The 20,538-nt window shown below is 36.5% G+C and overlaps 5 non-coding genes and 5 pseudogenes across 5 annotated transcripts; 9 read left to right on the plus strand and 1 right to left on the minus strand.

Moving 5' to 3' along the window:
- Positions 1 to 2,613: 2,613 nt before the first annotated feature.
- LOC113354920 lies at positions 2,614 to 2,697 on the plus strand (annotated as a pseudogene).
- A 437-nt stretch (positions 2,698 to 3,134) lies between these two features.
- LOC113354890 lies at positions 3,135 to 3,209 on the plus strand (annotated as a pseudogene).
- Positions 3,210 to 3,381: 172 nt separating this feature from the next.
- On the plus strand, positions 3,382 to 3,494 carry LOC113354785. Its single transcript, XR_003362001.1, has one exon. It is a non-coding gene; the product is annotated as a small nucleolar RNA Z278 (small nucleolar RNA).
- A 139-nt stretch (positions 3,495 to 3,633) lies between these two features.
- LOC113354857 lies at positions 3,634 to 3,744 on the plus strand. Its single transcript, XR_003362063.1, has one exon. It is a non-coding gene; the product is annotated as a small nucleolar RNA snoR97 (small nucleolar RNA).
- A 3,917-nt stretch (positions 3,745 to 7,661) lies between these two features.
- LOC113354921 lies at positions 7,662 to 7,745 on the plus strand (annotated as a pseudogene).
- A 7,604-nt stretch (positions 7,746 to 15,349) lies between these two features.
- Positions 15,350 to 15,463, plus strand: LOC113354784. The gene has a single exon (XR_003362000.1). It is a non-coding gene; the product is annotated as a small nucleolar RNA Z278 (small nucleolar RNA).
- A 116-nt stretch (positions 15,464 to 15,579) lies between these two features.
- LOC113354859 lies at positions 15,580 to 15,692 on the plus strand (annotated as a pseudogene).
- A 1,030-nt stretch (positions 15,693 to 16,722) lies between these two features.
- Positions 16,723 to 16,788, plus strand: LOC113354885. Its single transcript, XR_003362088.1, has one exon. It is a non-coding gene; the product is annotated as a small nucleolar RNA U49 (small nucleolar RNA).
- Positions 16,789 to 17,281: 493 nt separating this feature from the next.
- On the plus strand, positions 17,282 to 17,367 carry LOC113354918 (annotated as a pseudogene).
- Positions 17,368 to 18,389: 1,022 nt separating this feature from the next.
- On the minus strand, positions 18,390 to 18,462 carry TRNAK-CUU. The gene has a single exon. It is a non-coding gene; the product is annotated as a tRNA-Lys (tRNA).
- Positions 18,463 to 20,538: the final 2,076 nt, after the last annotated feature.

Genomic DNA, 20,538 nt, shown 5'->3' on the forward strand with positions numbered 1-20,538 from the left:
CTTCTTCTTAAAATGATCATCAAGATGAAGAACATTGTTCAATCCGATGAAGACGGCATCAAATTGCTCAGACGAGATTCTTGGATTCTCAGTAAAAGATTGATGGTATAGTTGGATTGACATCAATGGGCGAAGTCAATTGGAAGAATAAGATGGGATTGGTCTGAGGATCACATTCAAACAGCATTTAGGAAACATCTTATTGTATGACGGCCTTAGAGAAGAAGATTATGGCGGTTATGAATTTTCTTGCAATGGTAGACGAGACTCTTTGGACAAGTTTGTGATAAAGTATGAGCAAAAAGTTCCTCAACTAATGAAGATATTCCAAAGTCAGTTGAATTACCAACAGCTGCTTCAGAACTGAAAGATTTTTATGAGATGAATGCACAGTACCGGTACGTAGATTATCTGAATTCACATATTTACAGCGTACATAGTCCCTTTATTGCTGTAAATATGTGAAATTACAGGGTACGTAGATTATCTGAATTCACATATTTACAGCGTACGTAGATGTTTTGTTATTTACAAAGTAAAAATTGTGTCACCTCTTATGTATGAACAACATGAAGAATATATGTCATCATGGTGTAGTTGTTTGAATCTTCATTATTGCCATGTTTATCTACAATTGCTGCATCTTTATGACTAACTATTGTGAAATCAAAGGATGTATCCTTACAGGCATGGTATGCCTCGATAGAGCGAAATGACGCATATATGGGTTCTGTGTATTGTTTCAACATGGTAGGATAGAAAATAGGGTAAATCTGTAATTGAAAGTTTTACGAAAAGATTTGTTGTGCGCTTTGTTTTGATATTTACCTCATTAATAGTCTACGGCCCTGTGAGCACCGACCATTTAATGGTCTATTTTTTTTTCTCAATAAACAATCATACTGCGACTAGCTATTGTCAATCAGTCACAGTTCTACCTCCTGCAGCATCAACATAAGTTACATTGCTGCTAGCCGAAGAATATATGTCATCATGGTGTAGATTTTGAATCTTCATTATTGCCATGTTTATCTACAACTGCTGCATAGGATTTATGAATTTCAATTTCAAGTCTGAAACCAAAGGATGTATACTTCAGGAAGGAAAAGATTCCATTGCATGCTTCGTTTTGATACTTACTTCATTAACAGTGTACAGTCGTGTAACCACTGAATGGCCTAATCGCTTTGCTCAATATGCTATCATTCTGGTTCTGCGACTATTGGCAGTCAGTCAGACTTCCACCTCCTGCAACATTGACATAATTGCCATTGCTGCTAGGAAAACTGGGTGTCTTCATGGACAGGCTGCTGCAAGGGTCATAAGACAGACAAAGCACGAGTCTGACCGTCATATTGTCTGTTTTACTCTTCTAGTTTGTTTGAGTATCTTGAGTTAATATTTCCTAGTTTCATATGGAAACTTACTGTCAGAAGGATGCTGTTTAGTTTTATTTAGATAAAGCCAATGTAAGTCTCGAATATAAGAATCTACAAGTAACAATTTATTCTTTCTTAGTAAATCTTGGGAGTACTCATAGATCGCAGAAAACCTCATTGTGGATTGGTTGTGAGATTTGTTACAAAATTTTAGTTTTGCCGAATCTAGATGGCGTAGGATAGAGGTTTTGGTGCACTTAATGAGAGAAATCCAGAATGTTGTTGCTTTGAGAGTGTGAGGTCTTCCCTCACTTAGGAAGAGAAATTACGGGTTCTGTGTATTGTTTACATGATAGGATAAAAGATGGGTTAAATGAAAGCTTTACGAAAAGTTCCATTGTATGCTTTGTCTTGATATTTATTTCATTAATAGTCCAAGTTCGGCAACCGCTGAATGGCCTGTTCGTTTTGTTCAGTAAGCTATAGCACTCCAACTAGCTATTGGCAATCATTTGGACACCTCCTGCAGCATCGACATAATTGTCATTGCTGCTAGGAGAACTGGGTGTATTGATGGACGGACTGCTGCAAGAGCTGCTAAGGCGGTCAAAGCACAGCAAATAGGGAATCTGAGGGTATTTATATCTCTATTTCTTGTGATTTTTCTCTAATTTTCTTTTGCTTTGATTTGGAAAGGGATAGGGAATTGTTTTTGTTCCGTATGAATCTTACTTTGCTCCTGTTTAGGAGTTCCATTGTTGATTTTGAATGCTTGTGTATTGTATGATGATATATCTGAAAAAGAGTACCAAATTAGGTTAGAGGATATATTATCATGCTTTGTGAGTATGAACAAAATCAGCAGCAGCACAGATCAGAATTGAAGATATTGTAATTTTGATGTTTGTATTCGCCGTGTGTGATGATATTCCTCCAATCTTACTGGGTAAGTTTCTAGTTTATCTGATTTTATAGTAATCTGTTTAGGGACTTGTATGATATCTACGGGAGAGATTTTTGTAAAAATTCTCTTCATAATTTGGAGAAAACCTGTTATATTTGTAAACGTCGTGAATTTTTTTTTGAGATGTTGATGGTCGATAGATCTCCATCTCAGGTGGTCTTATTTTCCATTGCCTTGGGGAGCTGCATTGTGGCCAATGGCCATTACCTCTTGGGACTTGCCATGAGACATATTTTGTCATGTTCTTTTTAACGAATAGTAGTTTAGATGTAGCCTGTGAGAATATAAGGAACACCATCTTTCGGGACTGAATGGCTTAACGCCTTGGTGACATATTCTGCAATTCTGAGGCTTGTAGGTTTTAATTTCATTGTCTTAATTTTATTGGCAACCAATAACAAACTGCTCGTTATTCAACTATCATGTTGGCTCAATTCCATGTAGCGTAGTACACAAGTATGACACTTTTAGAAGATATTCACTGTGGTTATTTGCTTTTGATTTAGTTATGGCAGATAGGCAGTGAATCTGAGGGGCAGTATACATTTCTAACCGTGAATCACATTAGCATCTATGTTTTTCTTCCACTGTTTTAAATATCGCTAATCAAATAATCTACTTAGATTTGTTCAGTCATAGAGGCAAATATGAAAATCGGTCTAGTTACACGTGGGGGTTTACTTATTTAGATTGTTTTACCTCATTTAAACTCTGGCTATATTTTTAACTATTGAATATGAGTTTGTGTTAGATTATGAGTAAAATTTATGTTTAGTCTTTGACCATAAAATTGGCTAAATATACCCGCGCTTCCGAGTATATGAAGCTAAAAAGGTAAAAATGGTTGAATTTCTTGATATGAGCCAATATTGATAGACTAAAGAACTAGGGTTATATATTTTATTAGGTTATGTTAAATGTAAAATCTTCCAGTGATGATCAGTACATAGCTTTATGCCAGTTCTGCTTCAGAAAATTCTTGATAGATGTGTGTATGAAATTTTTATAAAGATTGTTGATCAGTGTGTTAATTTAGAAGCCTATGATGATGTTATCCAATCAGTTGAGATGTAGCGGAACTGAGACCCTGTTTACAGGGAGAACCCCTTGGGGAAACTACATTCATATGACAATAATGGATCTAATTGGGGGCATTATGGCATTTTTTTCATATTGATTTGGCCTGTACTTTTTTATTTTATTTTATGAGTCTTTGGCTACTTCTTGGTAATTGTTTTGATTTCTCCTGTATCACGTTTCTTCTTCATGTCCTGTTAACTGGTGTGTTCGGCTAACTGGTGAACATGAAGACTGAAACAACTCATAGAATGTGTGCTGTTGTTGCAGAAGCTTCTTCTTTCGTAATTAACGAGACCGGAGTTTAATAACATCACTACATTTTCTAACTCAAAATTCTTTACTGTAATAGTTAGGGTTTCTCCATCGATTTTCAATCTGTTTGTTTGTTTGTATTTTGATCTCTGGCTGAGTGATTATTCCTGATGTGTAAGCGAACCCAAAAGATAGGACGCAGCAGTTTGATTTGTTTCTTCTTATTAAACCAAAAATTTCTATTGAAATTTGTATTCATTTTCGATCTGTTTGATTATGAAAATCTCCTTAGATTTGTATTGGTAGTGGTGGTTGTTTCGTTTCTTTCTGCTGTGTGTATGATTTGGAAAAGGAATCTGAGGGTATTTATATCGATTTTTCTCTACAAGGCGCTTTTCCTAGTTTCTTTTAGTGTGCGTGATTTTGACAGGGAATTGTATTAATTGTGTAAAATCATGCTTTGGTGTTGTTTAGGAGTTTCACTATTGATTATTAACGATGATATCGCTGGAAAAGAGTACCAAATTAGGTGAGAGGAAAATATCATCATGGTTTGTGAGTACGAACAAAATCAGCAGAGGCCTAGGCCTAGATCAGGATTAGAGTTATTGACTTTGTTGTTTGTATTCACCACGCGTGATGACATTCCTCCCATCCTACTGTGTATGTTTCCAGTTTATCTGATTTTGGGACTTGTATGGTGTCGACTGGGAAGATTTTGCCTAAAATTCTATTCTCCATAAATTGGAGCAGACCTGTTATGTTTGTAAAATCCTTTTGTAAACGTCATAGAAAAACTTGAGATGTTGAAGGTTGAAAAATCTCCATTTTAAGTGGTCTCATATTCCATTGCCTTGTGGAGCTGCGTTGTGGCCATTACCTCTTGGGAATGGCCATGGGACATACATTTTGTTATGTTCTTTGTAACAAGTAGTGGTTTAAATGGGAATTATAAAGATCACCATCTTTTGGGACTGAATGGCTTAACACCTTTGTGACATACTCTGTAATTCTGAGGCCTGTAGGTTTTAATTTCGTTGTTCACATTCTTAAATTTATTGGCAACTAGTAACCAACTGCTTGGTATTTAACTATCCTGTTGGCTTGATTCGATATAGCATACCAGTATGATGCGGCACCTCTATATTCACATTAGCATTTTGTTTTGTCTGAGCGATTTTGATGGTAGTCAAATTTGCTATGACCATAACCTATGCAAATTCCTAGGTTGTTCACATTTTGATGGGAAGTTGTATGCTGATTTAAAGCTTATTGTGATATAACTGTATAAGAAGAAACTTTTATTGAATAGTGCCTTTTGGGTTGGGTTGTTGACTGCACATTGGAAGAAGAATTCCGATGAAACATGAATGACTGTTTAAATTACACTACACACTTCTTGAGCTTGTTCAGAAAACACAAAAATATCACTTCAATGCTCTGCTCATAGGCTATAACCCCTAGGTATATTCCCATCTGCATCTTGTGTGTTTATTATGTTCTGTAGCATGTATGTTTGTCTTATTGTGTTCTACAGCAAGCACTTTCCCTTTACTAACATAGAAAACCTAGTTTATTTTCATCCTTAAGATTTCTCATTTGAATTTCATTCTGATTAATGTTTGTTTTCATTCTGTTTTATGAACTTTTTTGATTTTGAGATTGAAAGATTATGACGGTGGTTATGAATTTTCTTGTAAATGTAATGGGTTATGAATTTTCTTGCAAAGGTAGACGAGACTTTTTAGGACAAGTTTGTAATAAAGTATGAGCAAAAAGTTCCTCAACTAATGAAGATATTCCAAAGTCAGTTGAATTACCAACAGCTGCTTCAGAACTGAAATATTTTTATGAGCTGAATGCGCAGTACCGGTACGTAGATTATCTGAATTCACATATTTACAGCCTACATAGTCCCTTTTGGTTTATGCGTGTTTTGTTATTTACGAAGTAAAAATTGTGTCACCTCTTATGTATGGACAGCATGAAGAATATATGTCATCATGGTGTAGTTGTTTGAATCTTCATTATTGCCATGTTTATCTACTGTTGCTGCATCTTTATGAATTGCAAGTGTGAAATCAAAGGATGTATCCTTACAGGCATGGTATGCCTCGATAGAGAGAAAAGAAGCATATAGGGGTTCTGTGTTTTTTTTCAACATGGTAGGATAGAAAATAGGGTAAATCTGTAAATGAAAGTTTTACGAAAAGATTTGTTGTATGCTTTGTTTTGATATTTACTTCATTAATAGTCTACGGTCCGGTGAGCAGTGACCATTTAGTGGTCTATTTGTTTTGCTCAATAAACTATCATACTGCGACTAGCTATTGGCAATGAGTCATAGTTCTACCTCCTGCAGCATCAACATAAGTTACATTGCTGCTAGCCGAAGAATATATGTCATCATGGTGTAGATGTTTGAATCTTCATTATTGCCATGTTTATCTACAACTGCTGCATAGGATTTATCAATTTCAACTTTAAGTCTGAAACCAAAGGATGTATACTTTGGGCACGAAAAGATTCCGTTGCATGCTTCGTTTTGATACTTCATTAACAGTGTACAGTCGTGTAACCACTGAATAGCCTAATCGCTTTGCTCAGTATGCTATCATTCTGCGACTATTGGCAGTCAGTCAGACTTCCACCTCCTGCAGCATTGACATAATTGCCATTGCTGCTAGGAAAACTGGGTGTCTTCATGGACAGCCTGCTGCAAGGGCATATTTTCTGTTTTACTGTTTTAGTTTGTTTGAGTATCTTGAGTTAATATTTCCTAGTTTCATATTGAAACTTGCTGTCAGAAGGATGCTGTTTAGTTTTATTTAGATAAAACCAAATGCAAGTCTCGAATATAAGAACCTACAAGTAACAATTTATTCTTTCTTAGTAAATCTTGGGAGTACTCATAGATCACAGAAAACCTCATTGTGGATTGGTTGTGAGACTTGTTAACAAAATTTTAGTTTTGCCGAATCTAGATGGCGTAGGATAGAGGTTTTGGTGCACTTAATGAGAGAAATCCAGAATGTTGTTGTTTTGAGAGTGTGAGGTCCTCCCTCACTTAGGAAGAGAAATTACTGGTTCTGTGTATTGTTTACATGATAGGATAGAAGATGGGTTAGATGAAAGCTTTACGAAAAGCTCCGTTGTATGCTTTGTCTTGATATTTATTTTATTAATAGTCCAAGTCCGGCAACCGCTGAATGGCCTGTTTGTTTTGCTCAATAAGCTATAGTACTGGAACTAGCTATTGGCAATCATTTAGACACCTCCTGCAGCATCAACATAATTGTCATTGCTGCTAGAAGAACTGGGTGGCTTGATGGACGGACTGCTGCAAAAGCTGCTAAGGCGGTCAAAGCACAGCAGATAGGGAATCTGAGGGTATTTATATCTCTATTTCTTGTGATTTTTCTCTAATTTTCTTTTGCTTTGATTTGGAAAGGGATGGGGAATTGTTTTTGTTCGAATGAATCTTACTTTGCTCCTGTTTAGGAGTTGCATTGTTGATTTTTAATGCTTGTATATTGTATGATGATATATCTGGAAAAGAGTACCAAATTAGGTGAGAGGATATGTTATCATGCTTTGTGAGTATGAACAAAATCAATAGCAGCATAGATCAGGATTGAAGATATTGTAATTTTGATGTTTGTATTCGCCGTGCGTGATGATATTCCTCCAATCTTACTGAATAAGTTTCTAGTTTATCTGATTTTATAGTAATCTGTTTAGGGACTGGTATGATATCTACGGGAGAGATTTTTGTAAAAATTCTCTTCATAATTTGGAGAAAACCTGTTATATTTGTAAACGTCGTGAATTTTTTTTTGAGATGTTGATGGTCGATAGATCTCCATCTCAGGTGGTCTTATTTTCCATTGCCTTGGGGAGCTGCATTGTGGCCAATGGCCATTACCTCTTGGGACTTGCCATGAGACATTTTGTCATGTTCTTTTTAACGAATAGTAGTTTAGATGTAGCCTGTGAGAATATAAGGAACACCATCTTTCGGGACTGAATGGCTTAACGCCTTGGTGACATATTCTGCAATTCTGAGGCTTGTAGGTTTTAATTTCATTGTCTTAATTTTATTGGCAACCAATAACAAACTGCTCGTTATTCAACTATCATGTTGGCTCAATTCCATGTAGCATAGCATACAAGTATGACACTTTTAGAAGATATGCAGTGGTTATTTGCTTTTTATTTAGTTATGGCAGATATGCAGTGAATCTAAGGGGCAGTATATATTTCTAACCGTGAATCACATTAGCATCTATGTTTTTCTTCCACTGTTTTAAATATCACTAATCAAATAATCTACTTAGATTTGCTCAGTCATAGAGGCAAATATGAAAATCGGTCTAGTCACACGTGGGGGTTTACTTTTTTTAGATTGTTTTACCTTTATAAACTGCTACATTTTTAACTATTGAATCACGGTTAAAAACCGACTATGTATTCCCAAATAGTCCACAGAACCGACTATGTATTTCCAAATAGTCCACAAAAGTCTCAAACAAATGAGGTAAAGACCAAAAAACCAACTAAACATCTTTATCAAACTAGTTAATAAGGTTATGGAAATACTTACCCGAAGCTATGAAAAATACATAGGATTTATACCTCAAGAAGTATTCCAACGTCAAATCCTCCCTTCATGTAGAGCTTCAACTTCAAAAGTGTATCAATCAACAATCAACGAATGTGAGATACTTCAAATACATTCGTTTATGAGTAATTGATGCTTCAAACGGTGCTTGTCAAATCAGAAAATCCACATCTTCACCTTGATGCAATTCAAACGATCTTGTTTCCATGATTCTTCACATGAGGCTATACAATGATTTTCTGAATTCCAAAGTAACTCTGATTTCAAATCGAGATAACTTGATTCTACAACATGCCTATTGATGCATCTTCTTCTAGGCTTTTACTTCAATCTCCAAGTATGTCTTCTTCCACGTTTTCTGATGAAACTGTAACAACTTTGCACCATAGTTCTAAAACTGTCACCAATCTTCACCACAAGTTTTCAGAACTATCACGATTCTTCTACCACAAATTTCAGTCAAAAAACCTCACCTTGTCTTTGTGTTCTTCTTCAAATTAGACATCTTCTTGATATCTTCACATACCGTTTCTGACCCAATTCAAACGAGAAAACCCTAGATTTCAAGAACCTAAGCCTAAGCTATGATACCTGTCTTTTGCGCCGAGAGGTTCATATCGTTCCTCAAAGCTTCACAGGATCTGGCATCAGAAACGAAAAACTACACAATCAACGGAAGCTAATGCACATAGAACACACAAGACACAGAGAATTACGTGGTTCGGCAATGTGCCTACGTCCACGGGCAGAAATTCACTTACTTCATATATTAGAGAATACACAATGCACATGACACTCAACACCCCTTCTTCTTCTTCACATTCTCAACTCACCTTCAACTCTCTCAGCCCTAGAGCTATGAGAGGATCTGCATCTCTCTAATGAAGAGATTACTTCTTTTCTTTGTGAGGAGATGTCTACAACCTAAGGGTTTAGACAATATTGATGTAGATGATGTAGATGCCTATAACCTAAAGGTTATGCCTTTATTTATAGGCTTATAATACTTCGATTAGGAAACCAAGCTTTACTCTAATCTAGGAAACCTAAACTAGCTAAGATAGGAAACCCTTGTTTAGATAGAAGTCTAAACATAATTCTAAAAATCAGTCAAAACCGATTTAAGAAATCACACTGATGTTTCCTAAAATCTAGCCAATATCCAACAATTCTCCACATTGGCAAGATTTCTAGGACAATTTCAACTTCACTATTCTCCGATTTCTCCACCTTGGCATGAAATCTCGACATTCACCTTCCACGCCTTTGTATTCTACTGCCTTCAATCACCTAGAGGTGCCAATCATCCGTAGATGCTTCAATTCCACTAAAGGACTTCAATCACCATAGGTGCCAACCATCCGAAGATGTTTCACTTCCATAAAAGGACTTCAATACTTCACTCACCCGTAGGTGCCACCCATCCGAAGATGTTTCAATCCCTCATAGGGCTTCAATTCTCCAATCATCTAATGATGCTTTCATACTTCAATCATCCTAAAGATGCTGCACTCCCACAAATGGGCTTCAATTTTTCATTCATCCGAAGACGTTGTTGCACTGGTACAATATCCAAAATGTTTGTCTAAGGTTCAAATGTGTCCACCGACACCAACACACCAAATGGTGTTTCAAATTCCTTTTAAGATGCAATGTGCTTCAACATGTGCTTCACAAATTCGATCTCATAACAGGGATGCAACTGTGTCTAAAGACACCAATACACCTGAATGGTGTAGCAAACTCAAAAGACATGATTAGGTCCAGGAAGGCCTTACCCGAATTCCACCACTTCTTTTGCTACTTTGCTAATTTCTCAGCAAATCCAATTATCTATGAATTCTTGACGCGTCTTCAGCTTCATAGATTTTCACATGCACATGTTCTTCAAACTTGCAAGATTCAATTCTTTGCACATTTGCTTCAACTTGTAGGATATAGTCTTTGACTTCAACTCACCACTTTACTTGTCAAATTTGAGCTCTTCCTCCATCCTACTTCTTCAAATTCCAACACTTCATTTTTACATGCGGACTTCAATATTTCGTCACATCCAACTGTATGGTGTACCCCCCATACCGACGAAGTTCTTTTCAAAAGATGAAATAATTCATACCTTACAAAGATGCAGTTTTTGTAAGTTCCTAAATATCTGTGTGAACACATTCCAATATTCCATATGTGGTGATATTCATGATATTTTCATATCTTCAAAAAACTAGAATTTTCTACTTCAACTCCAAGCTTGATTCTTTCTCCACCTTCACACAATGTTCGAAAAATCCTAAACTACATGATTCCGTTTTCTTCAAATTCATGCCTTAGCTGCATGATTTAGTCTTCAAATGTATTAGATTACGCACTATCTAACGCTTCTACTTCCTTATTCAACAATACAGATTTCCATTCTTCAATCCTTTCATCGCTGCAACCGCATTGGAAAACTTCTTCAATACTCCATCGTTTAAACAACTTTAAACCCCATGGAGTTAAATGGATCTAATGAATTCAGATTTTATTCAAACTTCGGTACACACCGAACAACTTCAATCTTCCCGAAGTACTTCAAACGAATGTTTAACATTTTCAACTTCAAACTCCAACTCCTAAAAGTCAGAAGTCATTCCCTAGAGGATGTACATGATACACAAACATTCAAACAATCGAGAATCCTCCACATATTCTTCATCAATATTAGATCTTCATGTTCCAACATTCACGTCTTAACTTGAAACTTCTTTCCTGTTTTCTGGTAGAAAGGAAAAGAAGTACCTAAAATAGCTTGCAAGTGCACAGGGAAGTTGAAGCAAGAAAAAGTAAATAAGGGTTTTGTCCACAGGGACTTGGAGGATTTGCTAAAGTTCTCTAAGTTTCAAAAGTTAACTGAATTCAAAGGATCTAGTGACAAAAGTTGATAAAAAGGATTGAGTTACTAGGGTTATTAAGTCCACCTCTAACTTACACCATGTATTCACTAGATTATGCTATTCTTGCCTTATAAGATGCAAGGATTAAGATTCCATTCTTGGTTCTCTACATCTAAGGAGTTTCTCCTATAGAAAGATCAAATCAACTAAAGTATGACTCCAAAGCACTAATTGTCTTGGTTAAGACACAACTAGTCTAAGGATTAAGAGTGGTCTGGTTGAACATGAGTTGTAGTTTTATCAACATGCTATAAGTCTAACTACAATGTATTCATAACATACCATGTATTCATACCATACAATGTGAGAGTATAATGATGATTTACTAACTTTGATTCTTTCCTAAACTTGTTTATCAATCAAGAACAACATAATCATAGTGTAATACATAACAGTAAGTTAGGGCTTCCTCAAATCCCTAGCAGATGAAACTAGAACATATACATGACCATTATCATCATCTTCACAGGTGTAGACATACTCAAAAATATCATCATAACAGCATACACAGTCAAGGTGAAAATATATCAAGTATCAAATTAATATTGCAATTTTTAAGAAGTAAAATTTATAACTCAAAGCATGATGTTCACTGGCTAGCCCAGGATGATTCTATTACACACCCACACATCTATTTATACAAACAATAATTTTTAACCTAAAATCCCCAAAACAGTGAACTAGGGTTCTGACAAAAAGTGATATTAAATCACCTAATACATTGAAAACTACTTGAAAACTTTCACCCATGCCCCTAATTAGACGTACACTAACTTTCCCCCAAAAATCCCCAATTTATGAAATTAGGGTTTTACAAAAAATCCTTACCTAATCTCTGAAAACGATTGATAGCTCTCACCCATGCTTCCTTCTCGTCTGCTGATGCTACCCATGCCTTCGATTTATCCTCTAACCTCACCTATTTCATCAACTCCTAACCTAGGGTTCCTGTGAGATGAAACGATTAGGGAGATGATATTATAAGTGGCTAGAAAGGTAGGTCTTGGTTGTTAGAAGTGATGATGGCTCGAGTGGTGGTGGTTGAGTGATTTGGTGGTTATGGTGGTGGAGCAGTTGGGGGAGATGATGGTTGCAGAGAAGAAGAAAGGGGGAAGAAGGAAGAACCCGATAGAAAAGAGTTTAGGGTTTTTTTGGTTAGGTTAGGGAAAAGGTATGTGTTGTAGTGTGAAGCGGAGGCAGCTATCTTGATGTCCAGTGAGATGAAGCCGTAAGATGAAGAGATGATGGACCGAATCCAACGGCTAGAAAATAAACGGACTTGGGTTTTTGGGTTAGCATTTTGGGTTGAGATGGGCTTGGGATATGCTAAGCCTATTTCTTTCTCTTAAGGGCAATTCTTTCTTCTAAGCCTATTTTCATCTTTTTGGTCTTGCGCACAACATTCTTCGCAGCTTCCTTGCGTGATTCCTCTCGGCTTTTTCCGTGTATTTGCACTTTTCGCTCCGCAACTCATCTAGTCTTTATTTATTACCTAAAAATGCAAAATTAATTAATAAAAATATTTATTCTTGAAAACAATGAAAATACAGAATATGGGATAAAACGGAGAATTAGAGCACAAAAGATGAGTTAATTGCCAAGAAAAAGATATAGAAATATGCACTTTTTAGCTCTCATCATTTTCCAATGCTTTTTCTCATGACAAAAAACAATTCAATTCAATTCAATTCAGTACCGCATTCTTCAAATAGTTTGCGATTTCTTCGCTTAACTATATTCTTCACATGTAGTGTTGTACCTTACAATTATGAAGTGCCATAATGATACCTTGTTCTTTGCATCCAAGTTTTCGCTTCAAAAAACGTAACATATCCACATGACCAATCTGTTTTTCTACCACAGTCTTGCACTTCTTCAACTCGATGATTTCAAAAGGTAAATACCTTTATTCTCCGTCAAATATCATAAAACAACAAAAGTAACCAACCACCTAGCTCCTCTTTCAAAAACAGTAAATCAAAGAGGTGCCTGCAAGCATCTGAATGGATGATTCAAATGTACCATATTCGCGGTATTCAACGGTACCAAAAAATTCTGCTCCTATATTGTTGTGTAAACAACAAAAGCCTGCATAAATCCAATGTTCATAAGCTTAATCTACAAGTAAGATTCAAACTCAACACACTCAAATAAACCCTTTTTCAATCATATGCCCAAGGACATGCCAAAAAACTATGTTGACTTCATCTTCAATTTCTTCTCTTCAAAACAGAATAAGAAACTACAACTCCACCACACACAATATCTCCATATAGGAAATCCAGTTACCGCGCCTTCATTCGATCATCAACAATGCAATATGCTTATAGCCACCTGCTTCAAGCACTTCTTCGTGAAATCAAACTCTTCAACCAGAATTTATCAACCTTCCATTGTTTCCCTCGCAACACTAAGACATTCAAATGATCGATAATTCTCACATGAAACCTACTAATAGATTTCTGCAATCCTCGCTACACCATGCAACTGAGGCAAACTTGAGTTTAACTTATTCTTCAATTCCTTCGACTATGTCAAGGACAACATGATCGAACTAATGACAACCGGTAATATTCACAATCGTTCCCCTTGGTACTTTGAACAATTCTAAGGATCTTTGACGAATTCCATTTTTGCATCTTTACCTCTTCCAGCGTACAAACCATTCAACTTGTACTTCAAACATGATACTCTTGTTTCCTAGCAACTTGGCTTGCAAAGCAAGCACATTCAAACGGAAAACCGACTATGTATTCCCAAATAGTCCACAAAAGTCTCAAACAAACGAGGTAAAGACCAAAAAACCAACTAAACACCATTATCAAACTAGTTAATAAGGTTATGGAAATGCTTACCCGAAGCTATGAAAAATACATAGGGTTTATACCTCAAGAAGTATTCCAACGTCAAATCCTCCCTTCATGTAGAGCTTTAACTTCAAAAGTGTATCAATCAACAATCAACGAATGTGAGATACTTCAAATACATTCGTTTATGAGTAATTGATGCTTCAAACGGTGCTTGTCAAATCATAAAATCCACATCTTCACCTTGATGCAATTCAAACGATCTTGTTTCCATGATTCTTCACATGAGGCTATACAATGATTTTCTGAATTCCAAAGTAACTCTGATTTCAAATCGACATAACTTGATTCTACAACATGCCTATTGATGCATCTTCTTCTAGGCTTTTACTTCAATCTACAAGTATGTCTTCTTCCACAAATCCTCCCACGTTTTCTGACGAAACTGTAACAACTTTGCACCATAGTTCTAAAACTGTCACCAATCTTCACCACAAGTTTTCAGAACTATCACGATTCTTCTACCACAAATTTCAGTCAAAAAACGTCACCTTGTCTTTGTGTTCTTCTTCAAATTAGACATCTTCTTGATATCTTCACATACCGTTTCTGACCCAATTCAAACGAGAAAACCCTAGATTTCAAGAACCTAAGCCTAAGCTATGATACCTGTCTGTTGCGCCGAGAGGTTCATATCGTTCCTCAAAGCTTCACAGGATCTGGCATCAGAAACGAAAAACTACACAATCAACGGAAGCTAATGCACATAGAACACACAAGACACAGAGAATTACGTGGTTCGTCAATGTGCCTACGTCCACGGGCAGAAATTCACTTACTTCATATATTAGAGAATACACAATGCACATGACACTCAACACCCCTTCTTCTTCTTCACATTCTCAACTCACCTTCAACTCTCTCAGCCCTAGAGCTATGAGAGGATCTACATCTCTCTAATGAAGAGATTACTTCTTTTCTTTGTGAGGAGATGTCTACAACCTAAGGGTTTAGACAATATTGATGTAGATGATGTAGATGCCTATAACCTAAAGGTTATGCCTTTATTTATAGGCTTACAATACTTTGATTAGGAAACCAAGCTTTACTCTAATCTAGGAAACCTAAACTAGCTAAGATAGGAAACCCTTGTTTAGATAGAAGTCTAAACATAATTCTAAAAATCAGTCAAAACCGATTTAAGAAATCACACTGATATTTCCTAAAATCTAGCCAATATCCAACATTTTCTACGTCTTTTTTATAGATGTGTGTATGAAATTTTTATAAAGATTGTTGATCAGTGTGTTAATTGAGAAGCCTATGATGATGTTATCCAATTAGCTGAGATGTAGTGGAACTGAGACCCTGTTTATAGGGAGAACCCCTTGGGGAAACTACATTCATATGACAATAATGGATCTAACTGGGGCATTATGGCATTTTTCATATTGATTTGGCCTGTATTTTTTATTTTATTTTACGAGTCTTTGCTACTTCTTGGTAATTGTTTTGATTCTTCCCCATGTCCTGTTAACTGGTGTGTTCGGGTAACTGGTGAACATGAAGACTGAAACAACTCACAGAATGTGTGCTGTCTTGTTGCAGAAGCTTTTTCTTTCGTAATTAACGAGACCGGAGTTTAATAACAGCACTACATTTTCTAAGTCAAAATTCTTTACTGTAATAGTTAGGGTTTCTCCTTCGATTTTCAGTCTGTTTGTTCGTTTGTATTTTGATCTGTGGCTGAGTGATTAATGTTGATGTGTAAGCGAACCCAAAAGATAGGACGCAGCAGTTTGATTTGTTTCTTCCTATTAAACCAAAAATTTCTATTGAAATTTGTATTCATTTTCGATCTGTTTGATTATGAGTTCAAATCTCCTTAGATTTGTATTGGCAGTGGTTGTTGGTTCGTTTCTTTCTGTTGTGTGTATGATTTGGAAAAGGATTCTGAGGGTATTTATATCTCTAATTCTTGTGATTTTTCTCTCCTAGGTGTTTTTCCTGGTTTCTTTTACTGTGCGTGATTTTGCCAGGGGATTGTATTAATTTTGTAAAGTCATGCTTTGGTCATGTTTAGGAGTTTCACTGTTGATTATTAACGATGATATCGTTGGAAAAGAGTACCAAATTAGGTGAGAGGAAAATATCAAATCATGCTTTGTGAGTACGAACAAAATCAGCAGAGGCAGGCCTAGATCAGGATTGGAGTTATTGTAACTTTGTTGTTTATATTCACCATGCGTGATGATATTCTTCCCATCCTACTGTATATCTTTCCAGTTTACGTGATTTTGGGACCTGTTATGTTTGTAAAATCCTTTTGAACCTCATAGAAAAACTTGAGATGTTGAAGGTTGAAAAATCTCCATTTTAAGTGGTCTCATATTCCATTGCCTTGCGGAGCTGCGTTGTGGCCATTACCTCTTGGCACTGGCCACGAGACATACATTTTATTATGTTTTTTTTTAACAAATAGTGGTTTAAATGGGAATTATAAAGAACACCATCTTTCGGTACTGAATGGCTTAACACCTTTGTGACATATTCTGCAATTCTGAGGCTTGTAGGTTTTAATTTGGTTGTTTATTTTTCATACTTAATTTTTTTTTCATTTGATTTCATTCTGATAAATGTTTGTTTTCGTTCTGTTTTATGAACTTTTTTGATTTTGAGATTGAATGATTACTCCCGATGAGGAAGCAAACCCAAAAGATAAGAAGTGCCATATGACACTCTCAAGCGCAGCAGTTCGATTTCATTTCTTCCTATTAAACCAAGAAGCTTCTGTTGAAATTTGGATTCATTTTCAAGTTTCCTTAGATTAGTATTGACGGTGGTGGTTGTATCGTTTCTTTCAGCTGTGTGTATGATTTATCTCGTAATTGTATGCGCTTTTCCAAATCTCTTTGTTCTGTGGGTGATTTTGGAAGGGGAATTATACTCTGTATGTGAAATCATGCTTTGGTCCTCTCTAGGAGTTTCACAGTTGATTCGGATGTTGTATGATGAAATGATTGTAAATTGATGTTTGTATTCACCGTGCGTGATGATATTCCCTCCATTTTACTTGACATGTTTTTAGTTTATCTGATTTATTTGTAATATGATATTGGCGGGGGAGATTTTGGCAAAAATTTGAAAAATCTCCATTTTAAGTGGTCTCATATTCCATTTCCTTGGGGAGCTGCGTTGTGGCCATGAGACATACATTTTGTCATGTGCTTTTTCAACAAACAGTAGTATAGATACCTATGAGGATATCCAATATAAAGAACACCATCTTTCGGGACTGAATGGCAAGCCTTGGTGACATTCTGCAACTCTGAGGCTTTTAACTTTTAATTTCGTTTTTAATTTTATGCTGCACTTTGTATTGAACTGGTTGCTTACTTGGTATTCTAAGTACAATGACCATCAATGCTGTGATTGAGCCTTGGCAAATTTCATGGTTTGCATCCTGATTTGAAATCTGTATGCTGAATTAAACCATATTATGATATTACTGAGAAACATTTTGCGAAGACTGCCTTTTGGACTGGGTTGTCGACTGCACAGCGCAAATGAAAATGTGAATGCATTCTTTAACGAATTGCATCCAAGCTATTTGCATTTACGTTTTCTTTTTCGATGTTGAGGTGACATCCCACACTTCTTGAGCTTGTGCAGAAAAAAGTTGCGAGGACCAGGTCATCATGCACTTTGTGTCTTATGCTCCCTTTATATCAAAGGCCGGTAGATGGTGATCAGCATTAGAAAAAACCAAAAAACCCCAGCTACACAACTAATTTTACCAAGAGAGAGGCAGGCTGGGTTGCACAGACGCGGACACTATAAAATTCTCAAAAAATTAGGACGCGGACACGTATATACATATTATATTTATATATACAATCATGTATTTTTACAACAAAGTCGGGTGTTTCGATCCAAAAAATTAGAAAATGATGCTACATGTGTATAAATTTCAAAAGAAAAGAAGATATTGTTTGTTTATACACGCCGGAGGTCAAACAATCAATCACTATTGAACACATGGCACAATAAAAATGCATTCATAGATTAATACATGCCCAACTAAGGGTATACGTGATGTCATTTCCAATAACAAAACCCTAATAAAGACCTATCAATCACTATTGGACACATGGCACAATAAAAATGCATTCTTAGATTAATACATGCCCAACTAAGAGTATACGTGCAAATTAATGCGTCGGACATGCGTCGTATCAGCGTCCCACGCGGACACTGCTCAAAAAATGGAGCGTCCGTGCAACCCAGGAGGCAGGTAATATAATAAACAGCATTATATTTGATGGTTAAGAGCCAAATTAAAAAAAAAAAAAAAAAGAACGCCCACCGTGGGGCTCGAACCCACGACCACAAGGTTAAGAGCCTTGCGCTCTACCAACTGAGCTAGACGGGCAGCTGTCAAAGTTTCTAAAACCCTGATCTACTTCAATTTCCAACGACCTCCGCTAACACCAGTTTCCAATGATGCCAGTGCTGCAGAATCTGGGAAACTTGAACACAGCACTATCACAAAGATCAGAGAGTCGTGTGAGAGATTCAGATTTCAGAGGAAAAAAATGTTTCTCCAGAAGCTGATCAGTGGATCCCTCTTCATTTACTTTCTTCTCCTTTCGGTTCAAATTCCATTATTGGATGCTCAAATAATTTTACCCACCGAGTTCTTTCCTAAATTCCTTGTCGACTTAGTTTCAAAATATATACAAGAAAACAATGATTATATGATGTCTGAGAAACCCCATTTCCGCGTCGGACTAGCTTGGGTTGAACTTGTTCTTCAATGGCCTCTCGCTGTTGCTAGTGTCTATGGGTTTCTCAAGAAACGATCTTGGGTGAAAAAGACTTGCTTGATTTATGGCGTTTCCGCTTCTACTAGCTTGGTATGAATTTTCTTCCCCATATCTTTAAATCTGTTCGACACCCAAGAAATGCGGATTTTGATTCGAATTTTGTTGTTTTTAGGTTGCAATATTGTCGGAATTGATAGGATCCGGAAAGGGTTCACCAAAGCTTGCGAGTGTTTTTTATGGACCTTTCATGCTTGTTACTGTAAACATTGCCACGATCCACCAGTGACCAGTTCTACTGCTTCTGTCTTATTCTTTGTTTCTTCTTCAACCTTAATCAACAGGACAATTTTAATCGATTCTGTTCCGTGTAAAATGCAATGCCAAAAAGCCAACATTAGCTTAAGAAAATGACTACTGAATCAATGTGACTTAAAATATAGATACTCCAAGTATTAAATCATAATACGTAATTATGTACGTAATTACTAGGACATGGGGCTCATTGTTTCTGATGCGTACCCCAAGTATTAAATCATACCAACATTAATTGACAATTGACTTTAACATGATTATCCATCGTTATAGGTAAAATATTGGTATCAGTAGTAGGAGACAGGAGTATTATTTTGATTGCTTAGTGCTCATGTCGATGAGTAATTTAAACATCTACCTTTGACTGATATCGTACTAGGTTCACACTGACTTCATCGACTTATCGTGATGGTGGTGGAGCGACACTATCACTTTGCACCTGGGCGGCTGGAGGGCCGACGTTTCCAGCCAAGCATTTAAAGTTTGCAATCTGGGGTTTAGAAATGAGGTTTTTAACTCTCAACTCAGGTGTGAACTTGGTTAAGATAGAGGAGAGCGGAATTTCGTGTGTAGGGTGAAATCCGGTGACGGGCGGTGTGTACAGGGCCCGGGTACAGATTCACCGACGAGAATCTCTCTTTGCCTGCCCCTATTTCGATGAGCCGAAACTAAAGCTCTCATTTTCTGCTGAGTCATAGTTGGAGTAAGTCTTGAATGAAACCCTCGAAAGGTTGATGATCATCACTGCATACGAACCACAAAAATGTCTAGATTTGAAGTTGGTGCGTACAACTGATTTTTACAGTTTATCACAAGATATGGAAAAATTAATAATATATCATTGATTTATTTTTTGGAATTTCTGGTGGAAAATTAGTGAGAGTCTAAACTAATAAAACTATAAAAGCATATATTGTGGCTCGATCAATCAAATCAGGGATATTTGTTCGACAGCTATACTCGTACTAGTTGGTCGAGAATGTCCGGTGACAGTCCAAACAATTCCACACCAAAAAAAGAAAAATATCCTATATTGTCCAAATGTAATGATGGCTCGCATCCAAATCAACGACCCCATACACTTTCTTTCCGATTCCTTTAAGCAATTCATCAAGAAGAAGTAGAGGGGGTCATTTCTATGTTCCCGGTTCCATTAAGCAATTCGAAGTTGAAAATGGTTGTACATATTAGGGTGTGATCGACATGTGAACGCATGACTAAATTCTACCTCAATGAGTCAATGGCGGCTAATGTGCCTCAAGTCAATCGCAAGTCGATACAATTTTCTACTACTTATTAGTATTCTTTATTTAAAGTTGCAGCTGCTCGATCCGCAGCTTGAATTTCAGGTTTCGCCAGCTTGAATCTTG

This window comes from Papaver somniferum, chromosome 2 (assembly GCF_003573695.1).
Source record: "Papaver somniferum cultivar HN1 chromosome 2, ASM357369v1, whole genome shotgun sequence".
NCBI lineage: Eukaryota > Viridiplantae > Streptophyta > Magnoliopsida > Ranunculales > Papaveraceae > Papaver > Papaver somniferum.